The 27,393-nt window shown below is 48.4% G+C and overlaps 1 long non-coding RNA gene across 2 annotated transcripts; it reads right to left on the reverse strand.

Annotated features, from left to right (window-relative positions):
* Positions 1-400: 400 nt before the first annotated feature.
* LOC119962908 lies at positions 401-27,137 on the reverse strand. 2 transcript variants are annotated; one of them, XR_005459989.1, is made up of 3 exons: positions 26,842-27,137; positions 21,245-21,322; positions 401-1,421 (listed from the first exon to the last, which is right to left on the reverse strand). It is a non-coding gene; the product is annotated as an uncharacterized LOC119962908 (long non-coding RNA). The 2 variants fall into 2 exon arrangements; XR_005459990.1 differs by lacking the exon at positions 21,245-21,322.
* Between the last annotated feature and the right edge of the window lie 256 nt (positions 27,138-27,393).

Raw genomic sequence — 27,393 nt, forward strand, 5'->3', positions numbered from 1 at the left:
GTTCCGTAAAAAGTTCCTGTAGAGGGAGTATGAGATAAACAACTGAATCCAGACACAGTGCATAATTGTAATGAGTTACACAGACAATATGGTACATCAGCACATTCACCATGCCTGTGGCTAGATTTGGAAAATGTACTTGGAGGAAGCAGTTAATCAGGTAAATTGCAGGGGCCAAGGAAATCTGATAGCTAGAATGTTTCTAGTCTGCCTTCTGGCTAAATGACACAAGTAATTTAATAACCAGCAGCTACCTTTGGGAAATGTAGCACCAGTTTATCATTGTGTCTCTTTCTCAAGGTTGCTTGATCTATGAATGCAAAATCCTTACAAAGCAACAGTGCATAATTGGTCTGTAATCAGGATTAAACTTTGTATAGAGAACTGAAAACAACGTACATTCATTCAGATAGAATTATGCTTTATTGGGGGCAAATAGAAAGATCCAATTAAAGCACAGTTTTATGGTGTTGAGTCCAAAAGTTATGGAAGTTACAGCATTTCAATAAACCACTTAATTTCACCACACTCTTGAGAACTGATTTTTCATAAAGGCAGAATAAAATTATCTGACAGCTATTCCCTGTCATATGAGAAACTGAATTTTTAGTTTGGTGAGATGCTGCAATGTTTTATGTATAATTTAATACATAAATTACAAACTAAAGTACTTTGGAAAATAGATACTCGTATGGTAAAACACTGAGTACCAGAAATGTGTGTACATTATATAGTAACATCCATACACTTTAGAGAGATGCAACAGAGATTTAACACATAACAGAAAGATGTATTTAAACTGAAAGTGTATATCATAACATCCATTTGGCTGAAACAGAGATTAGCGATAATTGATATTGGAGTTAAACTAACATCATTTGGCTCAATAATGTTTCTTTAAGAATGGACAGTTATTCAACTGCAGAAATTAAAGGAATTAAAATGTGACTAACCCAACACAATATGAAATGTATTATGCATATATATCTATAATTTCTTGGCTGACAAGGAAGAAGATATCAGAAGATGAATGCTGGTTTTGACACTAGACTGCAGAGTATATTTTTAGGGGCCATATTTTAATATTCTTGGACAATTCAAAAATTTATGTGCTGCAGACAATGGAAAGTTCAGTTGAAGCTAGCATTGTCCATGGACACTCCTCATTCAACTGATGAACGATAACAAAAATTTACATTTGTTGACAGGATCAACCTGATCACCTCCTATGTAGATCATTGTTGTTGCTCTTCGATGGTCACTTCTCTTTAAGTTCAGTTCATCCAACTGCTCCAATGCCTGCTTCCTGCTTCCTGGCTTCAGTGACCTATGCACTGACATCCAAGCACTAATTGATGGATCATCCCACCATGAACACACCCCAGTCCTTGCAGAGGTTAGTCCTCGCAGAGTTTAGCCTTCTGTAAACAATAACAGGAAAAAAACAGCAAAAATCGCAGATAAGTCACCATAAAATCAGACTTGACTTTAATCTGAACTTTCAGTGCGGAGATTCTGCTGACTGTACGTGTGTTCATCTGTGTCGTGACTGTCATGATCTTGCTGCCATTTCTTTCAAATGTAGGGGACTTATTTTGGCAGAGACAAGTATAGCATTCAACATGAGGATTAGAACAATAAGACTCACTTGAATAAGGAACAAATTTGTTGGTGCTTTTAAAACATATTTCATTGTAATATGTTTGTTATTTTGTAATCTGTTGATAACTTGTCATATGACAACATCCTTAAAGTGGTTTGGCAATGTATAAGTGTTCAAACAATCACAATGCTGAAATCTCCAGACATCTTTAACAAAATAAACATTTATTTTTCAACAAAGACTTGTCTTTGTAATTAAAGCATGATTATACTCTGAAGTGCCATAATTGCTATGTAAGCAAACATGGTAACCATTTGTAAAGAGTTGGATCTCAGAGATGAATATGTAACTTTGATTGTCAGAAGAATATTAATGAAGACACCTCGTTGCCAGTCTTTATGTCTTGGGAGTTTGAATGTCCTTCTAAACCATCAGCCATGGCTTCAGTTTAACAATTTATGTGAGGGACAACACCTCTGACAATTGTAACTATCCTCACTACTGCATTGGAGTGTATGCACTTTAGTGGAAATTGAAATCAGAACCTTCTGCTCTCGAGGCAGAAGTCCTACAACCAGAATAAGCTGGTCCTTATACGTAACATTAAATCACCATCCTTCCATCTATGTGAGGTGATGAACATGCAGCAAATCCATTCAAGTTGAGATAGTTTCTCATGGTGCCTTTTGGCCAATGGGTAAGGAGATCAATCTATGAGAGCAGGATTGGAGGTGATTGTCAGATGTTGTGGGCTGCTATTTCCATTGTTGGTGTAGAATCTGCTAAAGCAGCACACATTGACCAAGCAGGTAGAAAACAAAGGTGACGTTTTATTTGTGAGATACAAGATCTCCACTCCCCAAAGGGTCTCCCTCCCAACCTGCACCCTGGTCGGGGTTTTTATACTAGTGATCTAACCTCCTGTTAAATGGACACACTGCACCCCCATTACTGGGGAAACTCGTATTCAGTGGAGGTCAAGGGGAACAGGATATTCATCGGAACAGAGGTGGCTGTGGGGGCAGACACAATGGGTTCTGATGGTGGAAACACGTTCACGTGAGTCTCGGAATTGGAGATCAGCAGGTCCTTGTCCGGCATCTCGGTGTCTCAATGTCTGAAACTGGCTTCTCCACAGCAGGTGTGGCTTGGGCCAAAGGTAGCAGCTGGGATGGAGGTGTTAACTCAAGCTGCGGACAGTTTTGGTCTGGATACCATCGGATTTGGCATCTCAGGGTTATACCCACGGAGGTGTTCCATATGCATATTCGGTATGCAGCACGGTAGCATTGTGGATAGCACAATTGCTTCACAGCTCCAGGGTCCCAGGTTCAATTCCGGCTTGGGTCACTGTCTGTGCAGAGTCTGCACATCCTCCCCATGTGTGCGTGGGTTTCCTCCGGGTGCTCCAGTTTCCTTCCACAGTCCAAAGATGTGCAGGTTAGGTGGATTGGCCATGATAAATTGCCCTTAGTATCCAAAATTGCCCTTAGTGTTGGGTGGGGTTACTGGGTTATGGGGATAGGGTGGAGGTGTTGACCTTGGGTAGGGTGCTCTTTCCAGGAGCCGGTGCAGACTCGATGGGCCGAATGGCCTTCTTCTGCACTGTAAATTCTATGATAATCAATGATTTGCGCCCCCGTGCCCTCACTCGATAAGAAACTAGTCCTGTCTGGACTAATACGACGCCCAGGATCCATGTGGCGCCTTCCCCAAAGTTGCAGACGTACACCGGGTCTCCTGCAGTGAAATTGCGCAATGGCGTACGCCAGCCTGTGTCAGCCTCGGCTTTATCCTGGCGCCAATGGATTTTGCCACCAATGTCCAGGAGAACCAAACTCAAATGCATACGAAGGTGACGGCCCATCAGCAATTCAGCTGGAGTGACCTCCGTTGTGGCATGTGGCGTTGTCCGGTAGCAAAAAGGAATCACGCCAGTGGAGTGTCCCAGGACCCAGAGATCTGTTTTCTCATTCCGTTTTTCAACATCTGGAGAGCGCATTCCGCTAACCCATTCGATGCTAGGTGATAAGGGGTGGTATGTACATGTTGTATGCAGCTTGTGGTCATGAATGCCCCAAACTCCCGTACTCGTGAATGCTGTCCTATTGTTCGAGATCAGCATCTCTGTTATTCTGTGCGTGCTGAAAGATAGCCACAGACTGTCAATGGTGGCTCGAGAAGCTGTACTTTGCATTTTATGGAGCTCCATTCACTTTGAGTGGGCATCTACGACGATGAGGAACGTTGCTCCCTGGAACGTTCCCTCAAAATCTATGTGGAGGCGGGACCAAGGACAGCCCGCCCAATCGTATCCTCATCGCCAGTGTAGAATCCGCTAAAGCAGCACACATTGACCAAGCAGGTAGGAAACAAAAGGTTAGGTTTTATTTGCAGTGTACAAGCATCCCCACTCCCCGAAGGGTCTCCCTCTCCAACCTGCACCCAGCTCAAGATTTTTGTACTAGTGATCTAACCCACTATTAACGGGAAACCCCGCCCCCTCGTTACCCGTAGAGTTCACATTTAGTGGAGGTCATGGGGAATCTGATAGTCCTGATGCAGTGACCTCCATGGGGGCTGTAACAGTTGGCACTTGTCAAGCTGCTGTAGCCACTGATCGTTATGGCAGCGCATACTGCCCCACAGGTAATGTTGCCATTTCCTTTCGTGTTGGCGAGCATCTATCATGTATGAAAATCGATAGCCAGGGCTTTCATGTCACACTTTCAAGTGTTCTTGAAGTAGACCTTTGGGGTCCTACAGGCCAACTGACTCCAGCTTCCTCGCCAAACAGAAAATCCTTAGAAATGTCCCTGTCTTCTATCCTGTGAATGTGCCGAGCCAGCAAAGCTGCCTCTGGTGATGAGATAATGGGCATATTTGCCATTGAGAGGATTTTCTAATTCTATGAGATGCCACATTGTTGAGCTCCCTTTCACCATGCAAGGTGCTGAGAACACAGGCCCCAAAAATCAACATCTTGGTTCTAAAGATCAGCTTGTTTTTTCACACATGTTTAGTGAGTCAGGTAAAGGTGGTAGCTGCTTTCCCCAATACATGAGTCAGCTACTGCATCAAGAGTCAGGTTTTCTGTCACTCTGGATCCACGATAGGAGAATTTCCAACCCCTTCCAGCATGGTGTTTAGAGGGATCGAGAGTGGAGTTGTGACTCCATGTCCCATAATCACAGTTTTATTGACGCCTGCAGCAAAGTAGAAGAGGTTACAGGCATGGGAAAGGCAATCTTTACAGCTGAGTTTTCATGCAAGTAAATAGCATGGCATCATTATCACAAAGGAGGAGCCCTCTGATCAAGAAGTGCTGTATTTTTGCCCTGGCTTTCAATTTGGACAAATTGTGGAGCTTGCTGTCTGACTTGCTGTGCAAGTAATCTACTTTCAGATCCGCAGGCGAAGTTCAGAAGTTCAGAAGCATGAGAAAGAAAATACCAAACAAAGTGGGGACGAGGACCTGGCCCTGTTTCACTCCATTCATGAAACTGCCTAATGAGACTCCACTCCAGATTTCTTATTTGGTTAGCTCCCTTAGCCCTTAACTCTCCCAGTGTTGTTTTTAAGGGCTGATCCAGCAAGGTCTGTGTAGTGTATCGGCACCCTCCAGGTTCTGCTACCTCTTGAGGTACTTTCAGTAGGGACCAGGCCGCAGCTCCTGTTGTGGTAGTTGCCAATTTTCCCTGTGACAACCCTGTATCACTTTACAACTGTTAGATATATATATATATACCTACATCTTCTATTTCTTTAACTCTTTAACGGGACTTGGTTGTCACCAACCCCCCCCCCCCCCCCCCCCCACCAAGGGACCATCCCCTCAGGCGATCCCCAACCCTCCCTCCAACCCCCCATCCCCATCCTAACTGTGAACCACGTGTGTGACTAATGGCCCTCTCTGTGTCTCCTCAGGAAACGATCTCCCATAATCGGCGGGAAAGGGCCCAGACTGGCAATGGGATACCTGACTTGAGAATCCTCATATCATTCGAGGAGTGGGCCCTGGAGGTGACTAGGGTGGATGAAGGCAGTGGGAGTCACCCACGCGGAGGCTGGCTGATGCCGCAGAGGTGAGGAACCACCAGGCCCCCCCCGGAGGATCTGTCAAACGTGACTAGTGATATTACTGACTGACCCATCCCTCCCACTGACCACAAGTCCATTCTCCCACAGTTCCTCCAGCTGACGGCGCTGGCCATCCCGGGCGGTATCATCTCCTGACCCTGAGGGGAACATCTCTGAGGTGAGCTCCAAGGATGCAACCGTCATAGTTGAGGCACAGCTGTCATGCCCACCCTCCACCAGCACAGATACACACAACTCGGTGGGAAATGTTAGTGGTCAGGCATCTGGGTCACAATCTTGTGAGCACCACACTGCTGCTGATGTTGCACATCACGTGGAGGCAGGAACCACCAGGCGTGTCAGCAGTCAGAGGGCTGCTGGATCCCTGACCCAGCTGGGTCCCAGCCTGATGCTGAGCCCCTGGAACAGAGTTACCCGGAGCTGATGGAGATGATAGGGAGCAGCCGGTACATTCAGAGGGGGATGTCAGTGTCACTCCAGCAGATCCATAGCCGATTGGAGGAGTACAAGAGACTACGGGTGCAGGAGATAACGCCAACAATGAGTGGCACCGAGGCCAACACTGCTAAGGTGGCAACCGCAGTGGTGAGCCTGGTGCACAATGTCGGCACCATGAGTGATGGTGTCGCGCAGTTGGTGACGGCCACGGCTGAGGGTCTCGGCAGTTTGTCTGCCTCACTGGGGGATGTCACCCAGTACCAGGCTGACCTTGATGAGGTTCTGTGGGACATGTCCCGCTCTCAGATGGGAATGACCGAGGCGCTGAGGAGCTTGTCCTAATCGCAGGTGGGCATTGCCGAGTCACTGCAGAGACTGGCCCAGTCACTGAGGGGCATCGCTGAGGGCGTTGACACAATGGTGCGGACCAAAGAAAACCACCAGGGCTGGCAGAGCCAGATGATGCAGGGGCAGCCGGGGCTCAAACCTGCTGCCCGTCCGTCCCAGAGTGAACCCCAGGGCCCTATGGGCACCGAGCGGGAAGATTGGGCGCTGAGTGCCAACCCGGACCCATCCCAGGTTGTGAGGACATTGGCTACCAGCTCTCCTGAGTTCCACCCCTCTGGTGAGGCTGCATCTCGGGATCAGCACATGGGACAGGACGGCTCGGCTGTTCATGTGCAGTCGACAAGTGAGCCTGCGTCCTCCTGCCCCAGAGCACATCCGCCAGGGGCATCAAAGGTCATGGGATGAGGTAAGCAGCTGTGCTGCCTCCACCACAGATATGTATCCTGGGGACACATCTCGATGTAGTGGTAGAGCTAGGAGGGCAAAACACATTGAGAGTGCGGTGGATGGGGAATGGGGTAGGTAGGGGGTGAGGGGTGGATGGTGGGTGAGGGTGGGGGGGGGGGAGAACTGCACCTTTGGGAGAGTGGGGACATATATTGAACAATAATGAGGTTCTGTGGGACATGTCCCGCTCTCAGATGGGAATGACCGAGGCGCTGAGGAGCTTGTCCTAATCGCAGGTGGGCATTGCCGAGTCACTGCAGAGACTGGCCCAGTCACTTTAGGGGCCTCACGGTAGCATGGTGGTTAGCATCAATGCTTCACAGCTCCAGGGTCCCAGGTTCGATTCCCGGCTGGGTCACTGTCTGTGTGGAGTCTGCACGTCCTCCCCGTGTGTGCGTGGGTTTCCTCCGGGTGCTCCGGTTTCCTCCCACAGTCCAAAGATGTGCGGGTTAGGTGGATTGGCCATGCTAAATTGCCCGTAGTGTAAGGTTAATGGGGGGATTGTTGGGTTACGGGTATATGGTATACGTGGGTTTAAGTGGGGTGATCATTGCTCGGCACAACATCGAGGGCCGAAGGGCCTGTTCTGTGCTGTACTGTTCTATTCTATCTATGTAATAATTACCCTTGTGCACAACCAGTAGGAAGCCTCAATCACTTTCTTCCATCACTGCGTGTAGGTGATGGGTGTGAACGAGCACTCAGCAGACAGGCAGGGGTCAGACTATGGCATAGATTGAGGAGCACCAGAGTCCAGCTCTCTGCGGGTTATCATCACGCCCCTGCCTTCAACAGTGACCGACTAATGGTGCTGACACAGTCCCAGCGCTCTGGAATGATATTACACATACCCTGGGAGGGTGGGAAATGGGGGTGGTGGGTAGGTAAGGCTCCAACGATGGACCAGGCCATGTGCTAAGTGAATAGGGTGAGTATGAGGGCCTCCCTGGCCCTCCAGGCTTGCTGGGCCCTCACCGCTGCTGCCTGTCTTGCAGCCTCCGGCTGGGCCTCAGGTTCCTCCCTGGCCTCGACTCCAGCCCCTGCTGATCCAGCGCCTCCTGTTCAACCTCATCCCTGACCTCCTCCTCCGAGGTGGCCACATGTTCCTCGTCACCAACCTCCAGCTCGTCGCCCCTCTGCAGTGCGAGGTTGTGGAGGACACAGCAGACCACAACAAAGGAGGCGACCCTCTGGGCAGTGTACTGGAGTGCACCTCCGGAGTGGTTGAGGCATTGGAACCGCATCTTGAGGAGTCTGATGCACCACTCAGTGACAGCCCTGGTGGCCACATGGGCCTCGTTGTACCAGGTCGCCGCTTCTGTCACTGGCCTCCATACTGGCATCATTAGCCAGGTCCTCAGTGATACCCCTTATCCCCCAAGAGCCAGCCTCCCATCCTGGGGTGCTCCTCGAAGAGGCCGGGGATGACCAACTGCCCCAGGATGTAGCTGTCGTGCACACTCCCCGGTAAGCATGCATACACGTGCATTATCGTCATCTGGTGGGTCGCACACGAGCTGTATGTTGAGGGAGTGAAACCCCTTTCAGTTAACAAAGGGCACCCCAGATGTTCCAGTGAGTGCAGGACAACATGTCTGCCATCAATGACCCCTGGACCTGGGGCATCCCTGCAATGCTAGAGAAACCTGCTGCACGAGCATCCTGCTGGGCCTAATCCATGTCAGAAATTATATAATCTTCTGCCCGGACATACAGATGCACCTGTGGGCTGTCGCCTGTGAGATACCACAGAGGTCCCCACTCGATCCCTGGAAGGATCCCCTGGCATAAAGGTTCAGGACTGCGGTGACCTTGACGGCCACTAGGAGCAGGTGTCCTCCTCCTCCAAGTGGTGCCAAGTCCATGAGGATATGGCACAGGTGTTGCACCGTCTCCTTGTTGAGACGGAGCCTCCCAGCAGCACACGCAGTCCGCCATTTGTTCAAATGACCAGCGGCGCCTGTACCATCATAGGACTGCAGCTCTGGGTCCCTTCCTAGCCTGATGGGTGGTTTGTCCTCAGGGTGTGGGGTGGGGTCCAGCACATGGGTCGCTGCCTCGAGCATCTGCTGACGCTGCTGCTCCTGCTGCCTTCTCCGGAGTCTGGCCACATCGCGTAGCACCAGCATCAGGAGGGAAATCTCTGTGTCTAACATCTCTGCCATCATCGCGTTCAATATTTGGGAGAGGGTGTTAGAATGACAAACAGCGGTGGCTTCTGCCCCAGGACCCGCATTTCCCCCTTTAATTTCTCCCCCACCACCCTACCTGGAACGCCCTCCCCACATACTCCAGGACGCAGCGGGCCACCCTCACCGAGCCCCAGACCCTGTACCCTTAACACCTGCTCACAACATCAACCAGACCGGGCGCTGCCCCCCATCCCATGGCACTCACCCACCCTCCAGCCGTGGACATGTCTTGGAGCTGTGTCCCATCCCCCAGGTGTTCGGCTGTCGGCTGCTGCATGTGTGATGTTGGCTCCTGCAGTGTTCAGGTACACTGTGCAGGCATCACGGTTTGATTGGGATGCTCGGCAATGACTCCCACATACTACATGCTATGCCCACCCACGGGAATACACTTGGCTTGTGTGAAGTGCTCACTTACCCACAACTGCCAACTCCCTATTCGCACTAGCCTTCAGCCGGGAGCCAGAGACCTTGGCAGTCGATGGGGGTTATGGGTGGTCTGAAGGCAGATGGGCATGGACAAGGGCTGCCTCCAGAATTGGTACACATGATCCAGGGGTTGGCATGGCGGCGTGGCGAGCAGTTGCCCCCCCAAGCGCCCCTCCCACCCTCCCGTGTCGGTCCGAGGGCCCCCCATCCCCCACCGAGAGCAGGAGCAGCACGTCCAGGTCCCTGGGCTCTTTGACAGTCAGCAAAGATGGCTACTTACCTCTTCGGCTCCCTACAGACGCCCTTCTGCCAGTTTGACATTTTCAAAAAGGAGTGCTAATTGACGCCAGTGTGAGCACTTGCTGGGGAGGCCGCTGAATGACGGGAGGCAGTTGGATAAGGGGTAGCTTTTGTGTATTGTATGGAAACGGGGCTTAAGTGGTGCTAATTGGCTTCTCGCCACGCTTCAGCAAGACCCCAATTTCACCAACTGGAGCGGGCCGGTTGCATCACTAACTGTTTGGCGCCTGGCGCAGTTCTCATTTTTGGCCTCTCCCGCTATTCACCGGCCTTGGAATGTTTCAGCGCGAGTGTAATGAGGCCAGAAGATCACGCCCTTAGGGTTACCAACCCTATTTGAGCGTATTGCTGGACATTTTGGCACATGTTCTCGTACCAATAACCTCCCTTCCCAGTAAAAAAGCTATCTCCAATATCATTATTATTAATAAATGGAAATGTCCAAACAAATTTCAAGCAACATCATAGTTTTTTACTCCACCTATGATTTTTCTCGTGCAATGCTTGCAGCAGCAACCAGAAGATGCATCTTTAATTCCTGGAGGCACCAGAGAAATTGTGGAGCGCTGGGAACCTAGTAGGGCTGAACCAGGATGGTCGTTGTTCACAGAGTTCACCAGCAATTGAAAGATGTCACTCAGGAAAAATAAGTAAAATTTGCATTTTATAGATTGGGCGGGATTTTCTAACAATGGGGCTATGTCCCCATGGGGTTAGGTACTTTTTGGCGCAGCCATTTGGGCGCGGCCGTTTTGGCGCCAACCGTTTTGGCGCCGGCTGTTTTGGCGCCGGATGTTTTGGCGCCAAAATAACATTTCTTTATTATTAGCCTCATGTGAGTTGGCTGGTGCGGGTGCGTTGAGTTGGGTGCTGGTGCGTTCTATCACCATCTGTTTATATATTGGCGTTATATATTGGCATTATTGATGTTTTGGCACCGAAATAACATTTCTTTATTTGTGAATTAGCCTCAGTTGAGTTGGCTGGTGCGGGTGCGTTGAGTTGGGTGCTGGTGCGTTCTATCACCATCTTTTTATATATTTTGTAACTAAACCAATTCGCATACCCATATGATGGCTGAGGCAGTATCAACGAAACGTGGTAAAGAAAAATTTGTTCATAACGGATTCCTTTACGTCTTTGACAAAACAAGCAAAGGTGACAGCGAAGTGAAATTTTGGCGTTGTGAGCAAAAAGACCGGTGCAAAGCACATCTCCATACTAAAGCTGCAAACGTGGTGAGGCAGCTGAACAGCCATTCGCATGATGCTTCTGCTGCACAAGTAGAGGTTGCACTCGTGAAAACTAAAATAAAAAAGAGAGCACAGGAAACCCTTGAGGCACCGACTGTAGTTGTTAATGAATGTTTGACAGACATATCCCAAGCTAGTCTACCAGCCATTCCTAATATATCTGCTTTGAGGAGAATGATAAGCAGAAAGCGTAATTATGTATTGAACGCCCCCACCAATCCAAGTGATTTACAACAATTGATTGTGCCAGAATGCTACAGGATATATGTCCCTCAACCAGGAGTGGAAGAAAAATTTTTACTTTGTGATAGCGGACCAGGTCACGACCGGATATTAATCTTCGGAAGACAGAGCTGGCTACAGCACTTATTGACATCTGATATGTGGTTTGCAGATGGCACATTCAGTATTGCTCCCAGCCTCTTTTCTCAGATTTATGTAATTATGGTAAAAAAACACGGAGGAGTTACTCCTACGGTTTATGCTCTTTTGCCCAACAAGCAACGCACCACATATACGAGAATGTTCGCATTATTGAAAGAAATCGAACCCAACTTGAAACCCAGTTCAATCGTCTGTGATTATGAACAAGCTGCGCACAGTGCTATGAAAGACATATTCCCCGATGTTCAAATAAAAGGATGTTTTTTTCATTTAGTTCAAAATATGCAAAAACATCTAGCTAGTATGGGGTTCCGGTAGTTTGTATAACACTGGTCCAGATTTTGCGTTAAAAGCTAAAATGATTATTGCCATTGCCTTTGTCCCTTTGAACAAAATCGATGAATATCTGGATGCTTTAGCGACCCAACTGCCGCAAGAACTTCAGGATTTACTCAACTGGTTTGAAGATACATATGTTGGTCGTCTGAACAGACGAGGAAATGGTAGACGAACACCTTTATTTCGCCCTGAGATTTGGAACCTTTATCAGAGAACATTAAACGGGGAAGACCGCACAAACAATAATGCGGAGGCAGCCCACCGTCGATTGAAATACGAACTTGGCATGCATCATCCCACCATATGGAAACTAATTGATGGCCTGGGTAAAGTACAGAAAGGTAGAGGTGCATATTATGAAAGGTTACTAGCCGGCCATGAACCGCCACAAAAACTAAAAAAGTATAGAGATGCCGATAAAAGAATACATGAAACTGTTCTTAAATTTGAAAACATGGATGCTATCGAGTACTTGAGGAGCCTTGCTCATAATTACCAAATGAACTAAACTAATGGTTTTTAACTTTAGTTTTTAACTAAATGAACTAATTTAAGGTTTTTAACTAAATGAACTAATTTAAGGTTTTTAACTAAATGAACTAATTTAAGGTTTTTAATTTACAATAAAGATAAAAGAATACATGAAAGTGTTCTTAAATTTGAAAATTTGAGTACTTGAGGAGCCTTGCTCATAATCACCAAATGAACTAAACTAAATGAACTAATTTAAGGTTTTCTGTCGTCTGCGCCCAAACGGCCGCGCCAAATTGGCTGCGCCCAATTGTCCCATGGCGCCCAAACGGCTGCGTCCAAACGGCCGCGCCAAAACGGCCGCGCCCAATTGTCCCATCCCCGTCCCCATGCCAGCGTGAAAACCGACGCTAACCACACCGGCATCAACGGCCCCCGAAAATGATGAATTCTCCACTTTCGCAGGGGCTAGGTTGATGGTGGAATGGCCGAAGGCCCAGTGCGATTTCGAGCATGCATGGTACAGCCGACGTGATCTCGCGCATGCGCGGAACAGCCGGCGTATTTCCGTGCATGCGCGGGGGTTCCCTTCTCCTCGCCGACCCCCGGGCACTATGGCGGAGCCCTACAGGGGCCCGGCGCGGAGGAAAGAAGGCCCGCACGGAAACAGCCTGCCCGCAGATCAGTAGGCCCCGATTGCGGGCCAGGCCACCGTGGGGTCCACCTCGGGGCCGGATCCCCCCCCCCCCCCCCCCCCCCCCTTCCCCCCCTAGGGACGGCCCCCGCACACTTACCTGCCAGGTCCTGCCATGTGTGGGGTGAGTAATCCACGCCCGCAGGACTAGGCAAAACCTGACGGCCACTCGGCCTATCGGGGCCCGGAGAATCGCTGGAGGGGTCGCTGTCAACGGCCCCCGACCGGCATGGCGGTAATCCCATTGGTCCCCAAAAAACGATGCTGGAGAATTGGGAAGCCGGCGTCGTGGCGGGATTCGTGCCCCCCCCCCCCCCCAGGGTTCTCCCACCCGGCTCAGGGTCGGAGAATCTCGGCCATTGTCTTTCAAAACCTCTTGGTGTCCCAAAGTGCTTTCCAACCAATTAAGTACCTTAGAATTGTCATCACTGTTGTAATGTAGGAAATGGTAACAGATAACCTCTGAAGTTCTGAAGGAGTCATACAAACCCGAGTTGTGAACTCTATTTTTACTCCACAGCTGTTGCCAGGTCTGCTGAGGTTTCCTGAATTTTCAGTTTTTGAACAGAATCAACTATTGGAGATGTTGATTGATGGATAAATGTGGGACAATGTGGGCCAGAACACGGGAAAACTCCCTGATCTTCTTTGAGTAGTGCAATGGCATGTCTAATGTTGAACTGAGAGGGAAGGTGGATCCACAGCTTAATGTCTGATCCAAAATGTGGCAGCTGTGAGAAAGGTCTATTCCCCCTTGAGAATTCCAATGCTTCTGGCTTCAAAGAGACCCAGCCTAAGTTTGGAGGCTACCTTGCTGTATGAGATGGAGTGTACTGTCTACCTGTAGGATGGTAGTGATCCTCACCTGCATTGGAGAGGGAGTGGTCCGGACCAGTCTGGTGTCCTGGCTCTTCTTCAAAGAATTCCGGGAAGGATTATTATATCAGCTTAATCCTGGGGAAAAAGTTCCACTTATTTCTTAGGGTGGGGTTAATACCCTCCTGAATCTGACACCAGCTGCTGGATTTCCTAGCAGCGTGGGGCGTGAGGGCATCTGACATCCCTCGTATGACACAGGCACCCATTTGCGCCCTTCGCAAATGAGGATATTTCCCACTTCTAATGGTCTCACGTAATCCTGCTGGAGGTATCAATAGCAGTGGTAACTGATGAACACTGTATCAGTGCAACTGTTGGGAATGTGTCTCTGAACAATTTATGTCATTTAGTTTAATTTATAATTTAACATACAAAAAAAAGGCCAGGCAAATACGGTAAACAATCTTGGCCAGTGGCTATAAAAAAAAACTATCCATCTAAATCTCAATCCCATACAACTGTTGTCCAAATCAGAGATGAAATTACAGCCTTCAAACCATTCCAACAATCCATTTTTTTGAATGACAGATGTTTCAGGGTTTTCATTCTGTGTTTTTGCTGACAGAAGTGATTGTTCTGAATGAAAAGTACAGTGGGGTTTGGGTATGACAAACTGGTGATGACAGACACACTGAAAGATTGACTGCTGTGCCATTGCTATAAATTTATCACATGATACTTGTAAGATAAGAGTCCACCTTAAGCCATTGAGGTGGATGGACGAAAGAACGATGCTGGTGGAAGACGCTGAGATAAGATACATGGATCAACACTCAGTAGTATCAACTCAGCTGTCCTTTGTTATTGTATCCTGCTGTGTGAATAAGGCAAGTATTCTGAGGTGAAGGCAGAAAAGATATTTTATTTGTGACATAGGATTTGACAAGGATTTTATACTTGGGCATGTTTTACTGAGTTGCAGGTTACGCAATTTGCCTTTGTGCATGTCTTCAGCTGTCCACTAATTTAATCAAGAATTCTTTCTGAGCTTTGCTTTCACTCGGTCTGATGTGTAAAGTACTGTGCTCAGCACTGGAGCTACATGAGTGTTAGCAGCCATGGCTCAGTGGTGGCATTCCCAGCTATGAGTCAGAAAGTCCCTGGTTTAAGTTCCGCTCCAGAAACCTGAGCACAAACTGACACTCCAGTTCAGTGCCAAGCGGGTGCTGCACTGTCAGAGATGCTGTCTTCAGCTGAGATCAGATGTAAAACTAAGCTCCCACAGTACACATGAAAGATTCTATGACACTGTTTGAAGAAGACTGGAGAGCTTAACCCCAGTATCCTGCCCAATGTTTATCCCTCAACCAACATCACTAAAACAAATTAATCGCTTGGCAGTACAGAGCTTGAGTATTACTGAAGACATTTGTCGAAGCTTTTCATCTTGCACTCATCAAGACAATTGCAAGAATACCAATGTCTGAGGAAACAACAACTTTATACTGTATGGGAAGTGGATGCTGATTGGTCTACCAAGTGGACTTTGATTGGTAGAGGCATTGCATGCAGAATGCATGGAGTTGGTGGTGAATAACAGTTAACTATCAAGCATTGTTTGACTCTGATTGGTCAAGGTATTGCCCTGTGGAGTGACCCAGTGGGTGGCTATCACTTCTTCACTGCCTGGATCCAGTCGCCCATCCTGTAAAATTTAGAGATCCTACCCCTACATTGTAGCCATCTGGGTTGGCCACTTCCCGACCCAAAATGGCGATCTACAAAGGTTGCAGGGAAAACTGGACAATTATAAAGAGACAAGCAGTTTGCAGAAGTTCATGTGTATTCTGGCTGCAAAGAAAGCAGACAGCACCAAAACCAGCAGTTTGCATATTAATGAAGCGATCCCCGGGAACAATGGATACAATGATTAGCTACAATTGGGACATTCTATGGCAGGTCAGACTTCCCGGCACCAACGGGGTCTGAAACAAAAGGAAAGAAACCAGTTAGGAAGAACCGCCCCGCGATCAAGGGACAGCCTCAGTATTGGGGGATTCATACCAATCGATTGGGATGAGACCCAATCGATTGACAGTAGGATCGGGGTCCGCCCAAATGGGCGCTAAGCCCCTGGGACCTATAAAAGTCAGGTCCCAAGTTTAGTTCGCTCTCTTAGCCGGCCCTCCCAGCAGAACACCTTTGCAGCAGCTCTCTAAGAACTTGAACGTGAGGAGAGGCCTAGCCAGCAGCTACACCGACAAGTAAGTGTCCAACCAACGCACGCTACGAGAATAAACACTCCTGACCCCTTAGCCCGTACCAACTGGGAAGCCTGCAGTCTCAGGACAGAACAAGAGGCCATTGTTCCCTGATCCAGTGGGTTCCCTTATCGAAGATAAGTATTGGCCTATAGTGGTAGGAATAGTTTAGTCCGCTAGTCCACAAAAGATCAGCCATGATCTAATTGAATGGCGGAGCAGGCTCGAGGGGCCAGATGGCCTACTTCTGCTCCTAGTTCTTATGTTCTTATGTTCTTATTAGTTGCATGAGTATCGATTTACTGTGTAAATAATAAATGTGTTTGATTGAACCTTACTAACTGGTGTATTGAGTCATTGATCTGAACTTGAACTTGAACCTCTTGGCGGTATCATAAAGATACCTGGCGACTCTAGAGCTAAGGAACAAAACAGAGCCAATTGAGTGTAAAGCACACTCACCAGAACTAGCAACAACATTCTGCTGGCCAATCAGAGGACTGGCTGCTCTTCAGTCCCAGGAGTGCCATCAGGAGCAGCGGCCCCTGTTACTACTGCAGCCAACCTGGACCAGCCACGATGGAGGAGGCCCCAGTGATACCTTAGTGAGCCGGTGTATAGAGGCCAGGCAGGCAAATCCCGATGATGGGGATATCGTTGTTGTCCATGGAGCCCTCCATGGGCCACCAGATGCCCAATCAGGAGGACCACCTCCAACCTCAAGCCTGCTAGCTGGTACCCTCTTTTACTGAGTTGCCTCCCCATGTGGTGCAAGGCCCATCTCTCCCTTGCCACCAATAAAATCCCAGCAGCAGTGGGATGAAGCACTTAAGCAGGCCCTATTAGGACAGGTTAAGGGCCTCAACTGACCTCTGGGTTGGGAGGCCAGCCTCGAATTTTCCTGCTCTTGATTAAATCGCAGGGAGTTGGGACGGCAACGGGAACTCCACCCCCTGCCTATCCCCTGATCCTACAGCCTCCCTCCCCCTGCCTGCTCCCAAGGACGGGACTGAATTACTGAATTCCACTCAATGGCTGCACTGAAGACTTCCAAACGACCTGAGACCCCCTCTGCAGGCCTAGTCAGTGGCAGGATTGCTGCTGCAGCCTTTCAGCCCCATGACCTCATCGTCATTGGAGCATGAAGCCTATGGGGAGGTGGGGGGGCACTCCAATGTTGACTGAGGTACCAGCCATGGCCACTGTTGCCAGTGGCGTTCCTGGGATGGAAGAGCTGCCAGTCCTCTCTGATTGACCTATTGGTGCCAGCGAAAAATGGCCACCTATTGGGGTTTTATTTGGGCTAATTGCCTTCTGCTTCCATGGATTTCACAACCAACCCAGTTCTCAAACCACCCTTAATAGTCTCCCAGAAGGAGGAATATGACGAGAAGCCATCTAGCTGTGGCTCTCTGCCATTTTCTTGACCCCTGGCCACCCTCACAGTGAACACCCACATCTCCAGTGGGCTGGGATAATCCAGCCTCCACTACAAAAATTCTGCGTACAGTGTTTTGAGACATCTTGAGATAATGACAGGAAATGGAAGTCTTTTTTTATTTCCTCCCCTCTTTCTCTCATTCTCTCTGCCATCGCTCCCTTTATATCTCTGTTTCTTACTTGGCCAAATGCACTCTGAGATTTTCAAATAATCTTACGAGATTGTTCCACAAGTCAGAGACAGCAGTAGTGGAGGAGAAGCTCCCTTACATCATCCTGACTAGTCAGAGCCATTATTAAAAGCTGCCAGCAGTGGCAAGGTTAGGTCAACACAAATGTATACAGCAAGCAGTGGGAAGAAGATTTATCACATCACAAAAGGCTGGAATACCTAGTTTGACGTTAAGCAGCTTGTATTGAATGAAAAGCTGCAGTGATGCATAAATGTTGACTTTAAAAAATAATAGAAAAAATCTGATGAACAACTTTTAATAACCTCACAACTCAAAAAATTGCACACAACTGATACGCAGCTCTGAACCGAGGCCGATGATCAAGACTACTCTGTCAAGGTGACTGAATTACATAACTTCCTTATTATTCCATTGGATATAAAAATTGCCATTAGTATTTTGGGATCATTCTCTAATTCAGTTTGATTTCCTTTGAAAACTGAAAACCGATGACCTCATATTATAGCAACAACTTGAAGTTTATAGTGCCTTTAATGTAGAAAAACTTCATAGAGGTAGAATCAGAGAATGGATGAAGGATATATGGCAGCAATAGTCACAAGCTTGGACAAGTTGACGGGTTGATCGAGTTTGTATACCTAGCTTCCCCTTCAATGCATCTACCCCAGTCACCTCAGCTATCCTAAACAGTTGTGAATTCCATATTCTAGCTACTCTCTGGGTAAGGAGGTTTCTCCTCAACCATCTTTCCTGACAGTTAGAGAGGTGGAGGGCTTTAGAAAGAGAATTCTGGAATGTGAACATCAGGTGACTGAAGGTATGACTAACAATGGTGGAGCCAAGGGATTGGGAAGTGCTCAAGGGGCCATTGTCAGAGGATTAGAGAGTTTAGCAGGGTTTATAGTACTGTACGAGGTTACAGAGGGTGAGAGGGGCAAAGTCATGAAAGTTCAAGAATTTTCAATTTGAGGAGAAATTAAAAGTCAATGAAGCTCACCGATGAGTGAGCAGCACTTGATGTGGGATAAAGTGTGACCAGGAGAATTTTGAATGAGTTGAACTTTATGGGGGATGGGCAGCCAACATTGTTTGTCAGAGATGACTTCATTTCACACATGTATTTCATAGTATTTAGAGCACAGTATGAACCATGCAGTGCAACCAATATTTATGTTTATGTGGCACACACATCTCTTCCTACCCTTTCCATCTAACACAATCAACATGTATTTTCCCCTTCCCTTTCTGTGCATCTATACTGCTCATCTCAACTGCTCCTTGTACTGAGTTCCACATTCTTTTTTTAAAAATATTTTTATTGAGAATTTTGCAGTTTTTACAGAAACTACATAAAAGGATGATTGTGTATTTACATATGAGTAGCCCCCCCCCCCCCCCCCCCCCCACACGACCCCGTGCCCCATTGGGTAGCCCCACCCTCCCTCTCCTCCCCCTCCCCTGTTTAGGTGTTCCCTTGACATTTTGGTTTGTTTGCATTTTTATATGGTTTTGCTTGTTTACTTGTGCTGGCCCCAGCAGAGCCCTAGGTCATGCGACTAGTTCTGTTTGTTTGCTGGCTAGAATGTACTTTTCCGCACTGGGGTGGGGTGGGGGGAGGGGTTTGTTCCCCTCCCCATACCAGATGGTTTGGCCTTGGCTGGCCCCCATTCTGACCTGGGATCTTCGGACCCTGCCACAGGGTCTTTGTGACCTTGTGCTTGGCCCCTCCATTGACTATTCCAGCTGTTTCTGTCATCCCCCCTTCCCCTCTACCTACCCTCCCCTCTCCCTCCTTCCCTCCCTTTTCCTATTCTTTGGTGCCTTAGTGGCCCCTATGTGACCCCACTTCACCTCGCTCTATTGGTTGTTGGTTTCAAACAGGTCTTGGAACAAGTTGGTGAATGGCTGCCATGCCTTGTGGATGCCCTCTTCCAACTTGGGTGGTGAATTTCTCCAGGTGGAGGAATTCCAACAGGTTGGCCAGCCTGTCTGCAGCTTTGGGTGGCGCTGCTGATCGCCAGCCTAGCAGGATATTTCAGCGAATGATTTGGGAGGAAAGAGCATGGGCATCAGTCCCCCTCCCCAAAAATAGTTGTGGCTGGTCTGATACCCCGAAAACTGCCGCTTTTGGGCTTGGCTCCATCCTCACCCCCACAATCTTGGACATTGCTTCGAAGAAGTCTGTCCAGATCCCGACCAGTCTGGGGCAAGACCCGAACATGCAGAGGTGGTTGGCCGGAGTTCCACATTCTAACCACTCTCTAGCTAAATAAGTTTCTCCTGAATTCCCAATTTATTTATTAGTGATTATTTTTATGTTAATGACCCCCTTGTTCCTGTTTCACCCATAGGTAAAAACACTTTCTCCAGCTTTATTCTAATCCTTCTATAATTTTAAAATCTATCAGGCCACACACTCAAACTTCTCTTTCTAGAAAAGAGCCTCAACTATTTCCATCTTTCCTGACAGGTATAATCATTCAGTTGTGATATCATACCAGAAAATCATTTTTTTGCATCTTCTGCAGTGCCTCAATTTCCTTTCAAGATAGGAAGCCGAGAAATGTTCATCGATTCTGAACAGAGATTAACTAATAAATTATACAAATTTAACACAGAATGATCATAGAATCTCTGCAATGCAGAAGGTGGTCATTGGCCCATTGAGTCTTCACCGACCGACTGAAAGAGCACTCGATCCAGGCCCATGCCCACCCTATCCTCGTAACCCAATAACCCCCACCTAACCTTTGGACACCAAGGGCCAATTTACATGGCCAATCTGCCTAACTTGCACGTCCTGGGACTGCGGGAGGAAGAAACCCACGCAGACACGGAAAGAAAGTTCAAACACCACACAGACTGTCACCCAAGGCTGGAATTGAACCCATGTCCCTGGCACTGTGAGGCAACAGTGCTAGCCACTGTGCCGCCCTAACAGCACTCTACCTACATAAAGTAATTTTTCAGGGAACAAAGGTTTTGGATTAGAGTTTTTGGTAATGATGAGCTGAGTGTATGGAAAAAGGTTCCTTTTCCAAAACAATTCTGTTTCCTTTTAAAATTGCTTTACAGGATCCCATTAATGGCCTAGAGATGGGGGTTACATTTCCCTGAGTGTAACTGAAGCACAGATCCACAGAGATCCCAGGGAAATGTCATTAATGCCACTTTACCAGCTCTTTGGTAAACCTTCTTTAGCAAATAAACTGGGAAACCCCAGCAAAAATCCTACTCCTTGTTAATTCTGTAGAATATGCATTGGATTTGACCCAATGAGTTCTGAGAACCCTATGGAACTTGCTAGAATTTTTAACAATGCATTATTTGAAGCCAATGACACACTTTTGTTTTGGCAAACATCACTGAAGTGGAATGATCATGTTGAATACTTGATGAAATTGTAAATTTTTGAAAGAAATATCTTATCCAGCCAGTACTTTCAAAGCCTAAGGAGAGATAATTAATCAAAATTAAACCTGCTATCACTTGGACTTCCTTCTCATTCTCTAAAAAAACAAGCCAGATTACCTTAAATTTCCACCTTGGGCTCAGCCACACAGGAGGGCAATTCTTTGAAAGGAAATCCTTCACTTTACTCATGAGAATCTGAAATCATTCAAATTGATCAAGCACATGAATCACGTGACCTCGAGTCTAACTAACCTGTCCCTTTAGCAGACAGTGCTTCAGAGCTCATGCTCATATTGACAGGATTAACTGTTGGATCTACATGACAGAGCCTGCCTGTTTGTGTTGGTGGATTCTTGTGTAGTTGCCCACTTCAGTAACTGTTAAATAGTCCACACCACCATCCCCACATCCTGATCCAGTATGGAAAATGCATGATGAGACAGGGTTGACAGAAGGAGGCTGTTACCAATAGTGGAGACATTAAGAAGACATAGCCAGAGAAACAAAAGAGAAAATGCTGGAAAATCTCAGCCGGTCTGGCAGCATCTGTAGGGAGAGAAAAGAGCGAACGTTTCGAGTCTAATGACTCTTTGTCAAAGCCAGAGAAACAAAGGGTTTAGGACACGGAACCAGGCTCTGAACTTTACTTCCCAGGTTAGTGGTTGAGGTGGAAAGAGTGACCTAGTATTTCCTTAGAGCTACTCTGGCTCTGCTGCTGTCACTTTGGTAGAAGCGTGGTATGAAGTCCATTTACACCTCCTCTTGCTCAGTGTTCTTTACTTTATTCTTCTACGGAACGTGGGCATCACTTGCAAGACCAGCATTTGGAGGAGTCCATCTACTTTATGAGTTTCACCATGTTTCTGAAAGGTGTGAATTTGACTTTTTCCATTGAGACAAATGCTGTCCATCCATCCATTCAGGCCATGCCATTCCTCTCACTCATAGATTTGGGCTGGATTTTCCATTTGGCGTCTACTGCCAGAGCTGAATTGCACCAGTTTTACGATCCTCTTGAGGAGATAAAGCAGGATGCATTTCAGTGTTCCACACCATGCAAATTAATGCATGGCATGGAATAAAAGGGATTCCCAGAGAAACTCACTATAGGGCTGCCATGGTGAGTGGGAAGTCCGATAGCGAGGTCCCACAGCTGGCCAACGCCCCCCCCCCCCCCCCCCCCCACCCCACCTCCACTGCATGTCAAATCGGCCCGACTCAACCAATGGATTGCCTCATACCTCAGGGGCCTCCCAGGGACCCCTTTAATAGGGGACCCCCAACAGGACCACTGTAATAGTCCCCCCGGGACCTCTGTAATAGGGGACACGACAGGGGCCCCTGCAATAGGCCCCCCCACCAGTGACTCCTGTAATGGGGAGGCCCTGTAGGGTCCCCCTGCTTAAAGTAACTCCCTTCACAGACTCCCCAACACATAGACCCACCTCCCCCAGAAAAGATACCCCCGTCTGGAAGCTCCAAGCAGTCCAGGCAGAGGCTATGGAAAGGATTATAGCTGTAATGCTTACCTTGCAGCTCCATATGTCCATTCCTGGAACGAGAACAGCTGCGCCTAACTCTGGTTCCCGCAGATCCATTATCTGCAAGCCATTCATAGCTTTATGAGTAGTAGTGTGTGATTGACAGCTCATTAAAACCATCTGCTGCTTTGTTCCTTTCCTATCCTTTCATGCTTCAATGGCCTAAGTGGTGAAACCCCAATTTTGTGAACATTGACCACATCAAAAAGAGGAAACTGCAGTGAAATCACACGCTTGAGTGATTGGAATGTACTTAGTGCACTTACATCACTTTGACATGGTCAGTGTTTACAAACATTGGAGTTTCAGCACTTAGGTCACTGAAGCATGAGGGATATGGATGGATCAAAGCTGCAGATGGATTTTATAAGCTGTCAATTACAGACCATTGAAAGCTCTGAATGGCTTTCAGGTAGTGGATCTGTGTGAACCAGATGTAAGCACAGCTGCTGTGCTGTGAGGAATGGACATCTGGAGCTACAAGGTAAGTATTACAGCTATAATGCTTCCCATTGCCTCTGTCTGGACTGCTTTCTAGTCTCTTTTCTGGGGGGTGGCTATCTGTGGGAGGGGGTGCCCTTAGTGAGGGGTTCCCTGGTGGGGGTCCCTTTAGTACGGGGTTTCTTGGAGGGTGGTTCCTTTAATTAGGAGGTACCTGGGGGGTCCATTTAGTCAGGTCTTTCCTGTGAGGGGTCACCTTATTACAGGGGTCCCTGTGGAGGGGTTCCTCGATCACAGGGGTCCTTGTGGGGGTCTTCCTATTACAGCAGTCCCTGCAGGGGGGCGGATTGGGACACCCCCATACTTGGTGGTGGGAGGGCACCCAGGCAGTCTGGTGCAAGAGGGGGCCCGGGGCCGATTTGTGGTGTGGGGGCTTGGGCCTTTGATGGGCTTGGATGGTCTCCACCATCGTGGCCATGACGTGGTGGACCTTGTGGTGGGCCAAGAGGGCAACAGTTGCCCCCTTGACGCACCATGAGGTCCACCACACCAGGGCCATGATTCTAGAGACGACAAGTCCATACGATTCTGGCTGCGGCGAATTCCGGAAGGTGGAGCATAGAGCGCCGGGCCCGCTATATGGATGCAAATGGGTCATTGTCACTCGTTCACGCCGCCATTGCGGGGTCGGAACATCACATTCGGATCGGGGTCCGGCGCCATTCTGACTTTTGCCCCGACGCTCGATTCTCCGTCCCATTGGGGAACAGATTCTGGGCTTCCCGGGGTGGAGAATCCAGCCCCTCTTCTTTCCAAGCTTCCAGCAAAGAGCACAGAGCATGAGGAGGAGACGGGAAAGAGAGGTGGCTCTCCAATCATTTCATAACCAATATTTCCAGAGGAGTAAGTGCTGGAAACTAGTGGAGTCTTACTGTGCCTGGCTGTCGGAGATAGGATGATGAAGACATCATCCTACTTGGTAGCAGCTGCTTGGGAATCAGTCGCACGCCTGCATGGAGATTTTTTTTTATTGTCAATGTACTCCTCTTCCTTTTCCATTTTGCCCTTCTGAACGTTAGGTATCCTGGAATATTTAGTTCCCAACCTGGATCATTTCTGTAATGGCTATTCAGTCAAACCGATTAACCTGTCTATGCTTGTCATCCCATTTTTTGTGAAGACCTCACGCGTTCAGTCTTTAGCTTTGATGTTTTTCTAATTATCCTTGTTGTCACTTTAGTCACAAATGTTCTATTACCTTGGTTACTCTCACACTCCCTTCCTGGCCCACAAAAAGCTGCTCTGCTCTCAAGCCTTAAAATACCCTTGTTGCTTGTGGATTTACATTTGAATTCTCCCGACACCATCTCCCCATTAATAATCTCCTGCCCTGGTTATTTGATTCGGACATTAGTCTCAGCCTGATTTAAGTGGACACCCCCCGCCCCCCCTAACAAAACAGTACCTTCTTTCCCGAGTACTGGTGCCAGTGACTGATGAAGTGAAAGCCCTGCCTCCCATTAGTCTTTCAGTCACAAATTTAACCTTCCAATCTGTTTACCCCTTGGTCAATTGACTCATGGCTCAGGTAACAGTCCAGAGATTATGAGGTTCGGCTTTTTAATCTGACCCTTTCTCCTCAAGCTCTCTCACCAGAAATATCATTCCTAGTTCTAACTGTGCTGTCGGTTCCTACGAGGACCACGATAAGTGGATTTTCTCCTTCCGACACCAAAGTTTTCTCCAGCTGCAATAAAATGTCTTTAACCCTGCCACCGGTCAAGAAGCACATCCTCTGGTACACCAACTGTAGTTGCAGAGAACAGTCTCTATTCCCTGGATTGCCTCATTCCTGGTGACCAAAATGGAGAAAAGGCTGGTCCATCACTACATCCTACATCTACCTAACTCACAGCTGCAACCCCTACCCCTGATCATCGACCAACTCTAAAGTTCTACTTAATCCAGGAGGTACAATTGCCTCCCAGAACAAACTGTCCAGGAGTCGGCCGCATCTTCCCTCATGCGCCACAAGTCTGCGCCTGGAACTCCAGTTTAACACTCTGAGCTGGGCCCTTCCACCTGGTCCAACCCCTCGAATCTTCCCTCTTCTTCTCCCATTATGACAAAGAACAAAGAAAATTAAAGCACAGGAACAGGCCCTTTGGCCCTCCCAGTTTGCACCGATCCAGATCCTTTATCTAAACCTGTCGCCTATTTTCCAAGGATCTACTTCCCTCTGTTCCCCGCCCATTCATATATCTGTCTAGATGCATTTTAAATGATGCTATCGTACCCGCCTCTACCACCTCCGCTGGCAAAGCGTTCCAGGCACCCACCACCCTCTGAGTAAAAAACTTTCCACGCACATCTCCCATAAACTTTTCCCCTCTCACCTTGAAATCTTGACCCCTTGTAAATGACACCCCCACTTTTGGAAAAAGCTTGTTGCTATCCACCCTGTCCATACCTCTTATAATTTTGTAGACCTCAAACAGGTACCCCCTCAACCTCCGTCTTTCCAACGAAAACAATCCTAATCTACTCAGCCTTTCTTCATAGCTAGCACCCTCCATACCAGGCAACATCCTGGTGAACCTCCTCTGCACCCTCTCTAAAGCATCCACATCCTTCTGGTAATGTGCCGACCAGAACTGCACGCAGTATTCCAAATGTGGCCTAACCAAAGTCCGATACAACTGTAACATGACCTGCCGACTCTTGTACTCAGCACCCCGTCCGATGAAGACAAGTATGCTGTATGCCTTCTTGACCACTCTAGCGACCTGCGTTGCCACCTTCAGGGTACAATGGACCTGATCTCTCTGTACATCAATTTTCCCCAATTGACCTCCTGATCCTCCACTCTCCCAGTCTGACCCACGACCCCGTAATCTGGTCTGATCCCAGACTGAACCCCCCTCACACGTCTGACCCCGAACCCCCCTCTCTTGTTCTGACTCCACCCCCCCCCTCCCTTTCTGATCCGCCCCTCTTCAGGTGCGACTCTTCTTCTCTCTGTCGATTCCAGCTCCCTCACTCTTTCCTGGTCCAACCACTCCATGTTTTCCCAGTCCAAAACTTGACCCCTCGCTCTCCCGGTCCAAACCACCCCTTATCTCTCTTGGTTCAATTCCTCCCCCAACTCCCTCTGCCCTCTCACGGTCAAAACACATGCTCTATTTCCTGGTCAGAAACCCCAACACCCTTCCCCCTCTCTCCTGGTCTGAACCCTGCCCCCCCCCCCCCCCCGCTGTTCCCATCAGACCCTTGCCCCCACCCTCCCTCACTCTCAGTTTTACCCGCCCCCCGACCTAGTCTCCCCTCCCCCCTTGTGTCTCCATCCCTCTCACCGAGTCTCCTCCTCACGCCCGAAGCCAGTTCATCCCTCCACCCCCAAGAGAGTATCCCCCACAATTCCAACACCCCCCCCAAACACCAAACCAGATCGCCCCCACCATTCCTAACCCCCCCCCCCCCCCCCCCCCGCAAACCTGGTCACCCCCCCGCTCCAACATCCCCCTCCACTGGGTCTCCTCCATGTTCAGGCTCACCTCAATGTCCCGACTCCCCCCACACACAAACACTGGGTCCCGGCTGCCATTCCGTCGCCCCAGCGCTCAACCAGGTCTCCCCCAGCATTCCAACTCCTTCTCCCTCTCTCTCCCCCCACCTCCCTCTCGTCCCACCAATGCCCCTCCCCCTGCTGTCCGAACCACCTATCAAACTTACCTTCTCCCTTTAGATTGTCCCTTTAAACCCCTCCTTTACAGAGGCGAGTGTCGTAAAAAGGGGGCGTATTTTTCTTCTCTGCGCTCTCGTTACTCCGTGTCGATGCAGCTGGACACATGCTTTGCTGCACTTGCCTCACCCAGCATGAAGGAGGGTGGATGGACGGGATAGGGATTTTGAATTTCAACGAGGGTAGGACCCTCTAAGTAGCAATCCTCTGTCGATTGTCACTCCGAGGAAACTACGGGCTATTTTTGGAAATTCTGCTGATGTAAAAAAGGTTCGGGGGACCTAGTTGTAAATATATCTCACAGCCATGGAAGCCACTGCGACAGTGTGGGGTCTCTGATGTCTCCCCGCAAATTGCTGCAGAGAGGCTGCCTCCTTGAAACATGTGGCCTCCCCATGTAGCAGGCGACTACCCTGCTGTTATCAAAATGCTCATGGTCCTTAAAAATGACCCTTAATAGCACCTTTATGCATAACAATCAATTTCCCACCTCCTTAGATTAGGTGACCCATTCATCTCACAGCAGACAACTGGGAAACCTC

The sequence above is a fragment of the Scyliorhinus canicula genome, chromosome 3, assembly GCF_902713615.1.
Source record: "Scyliorhinus canicula chromosome 3, sScyCan1.1, whole genome shotgun sequence".
Lineage (NCBI taxonomy): Eukaryota > Metazoa > Chordata > Chondrichthyes > Carcharhiniformes > Scyliorhinidae > Scyliorhinus > Scyliorhinus canicula.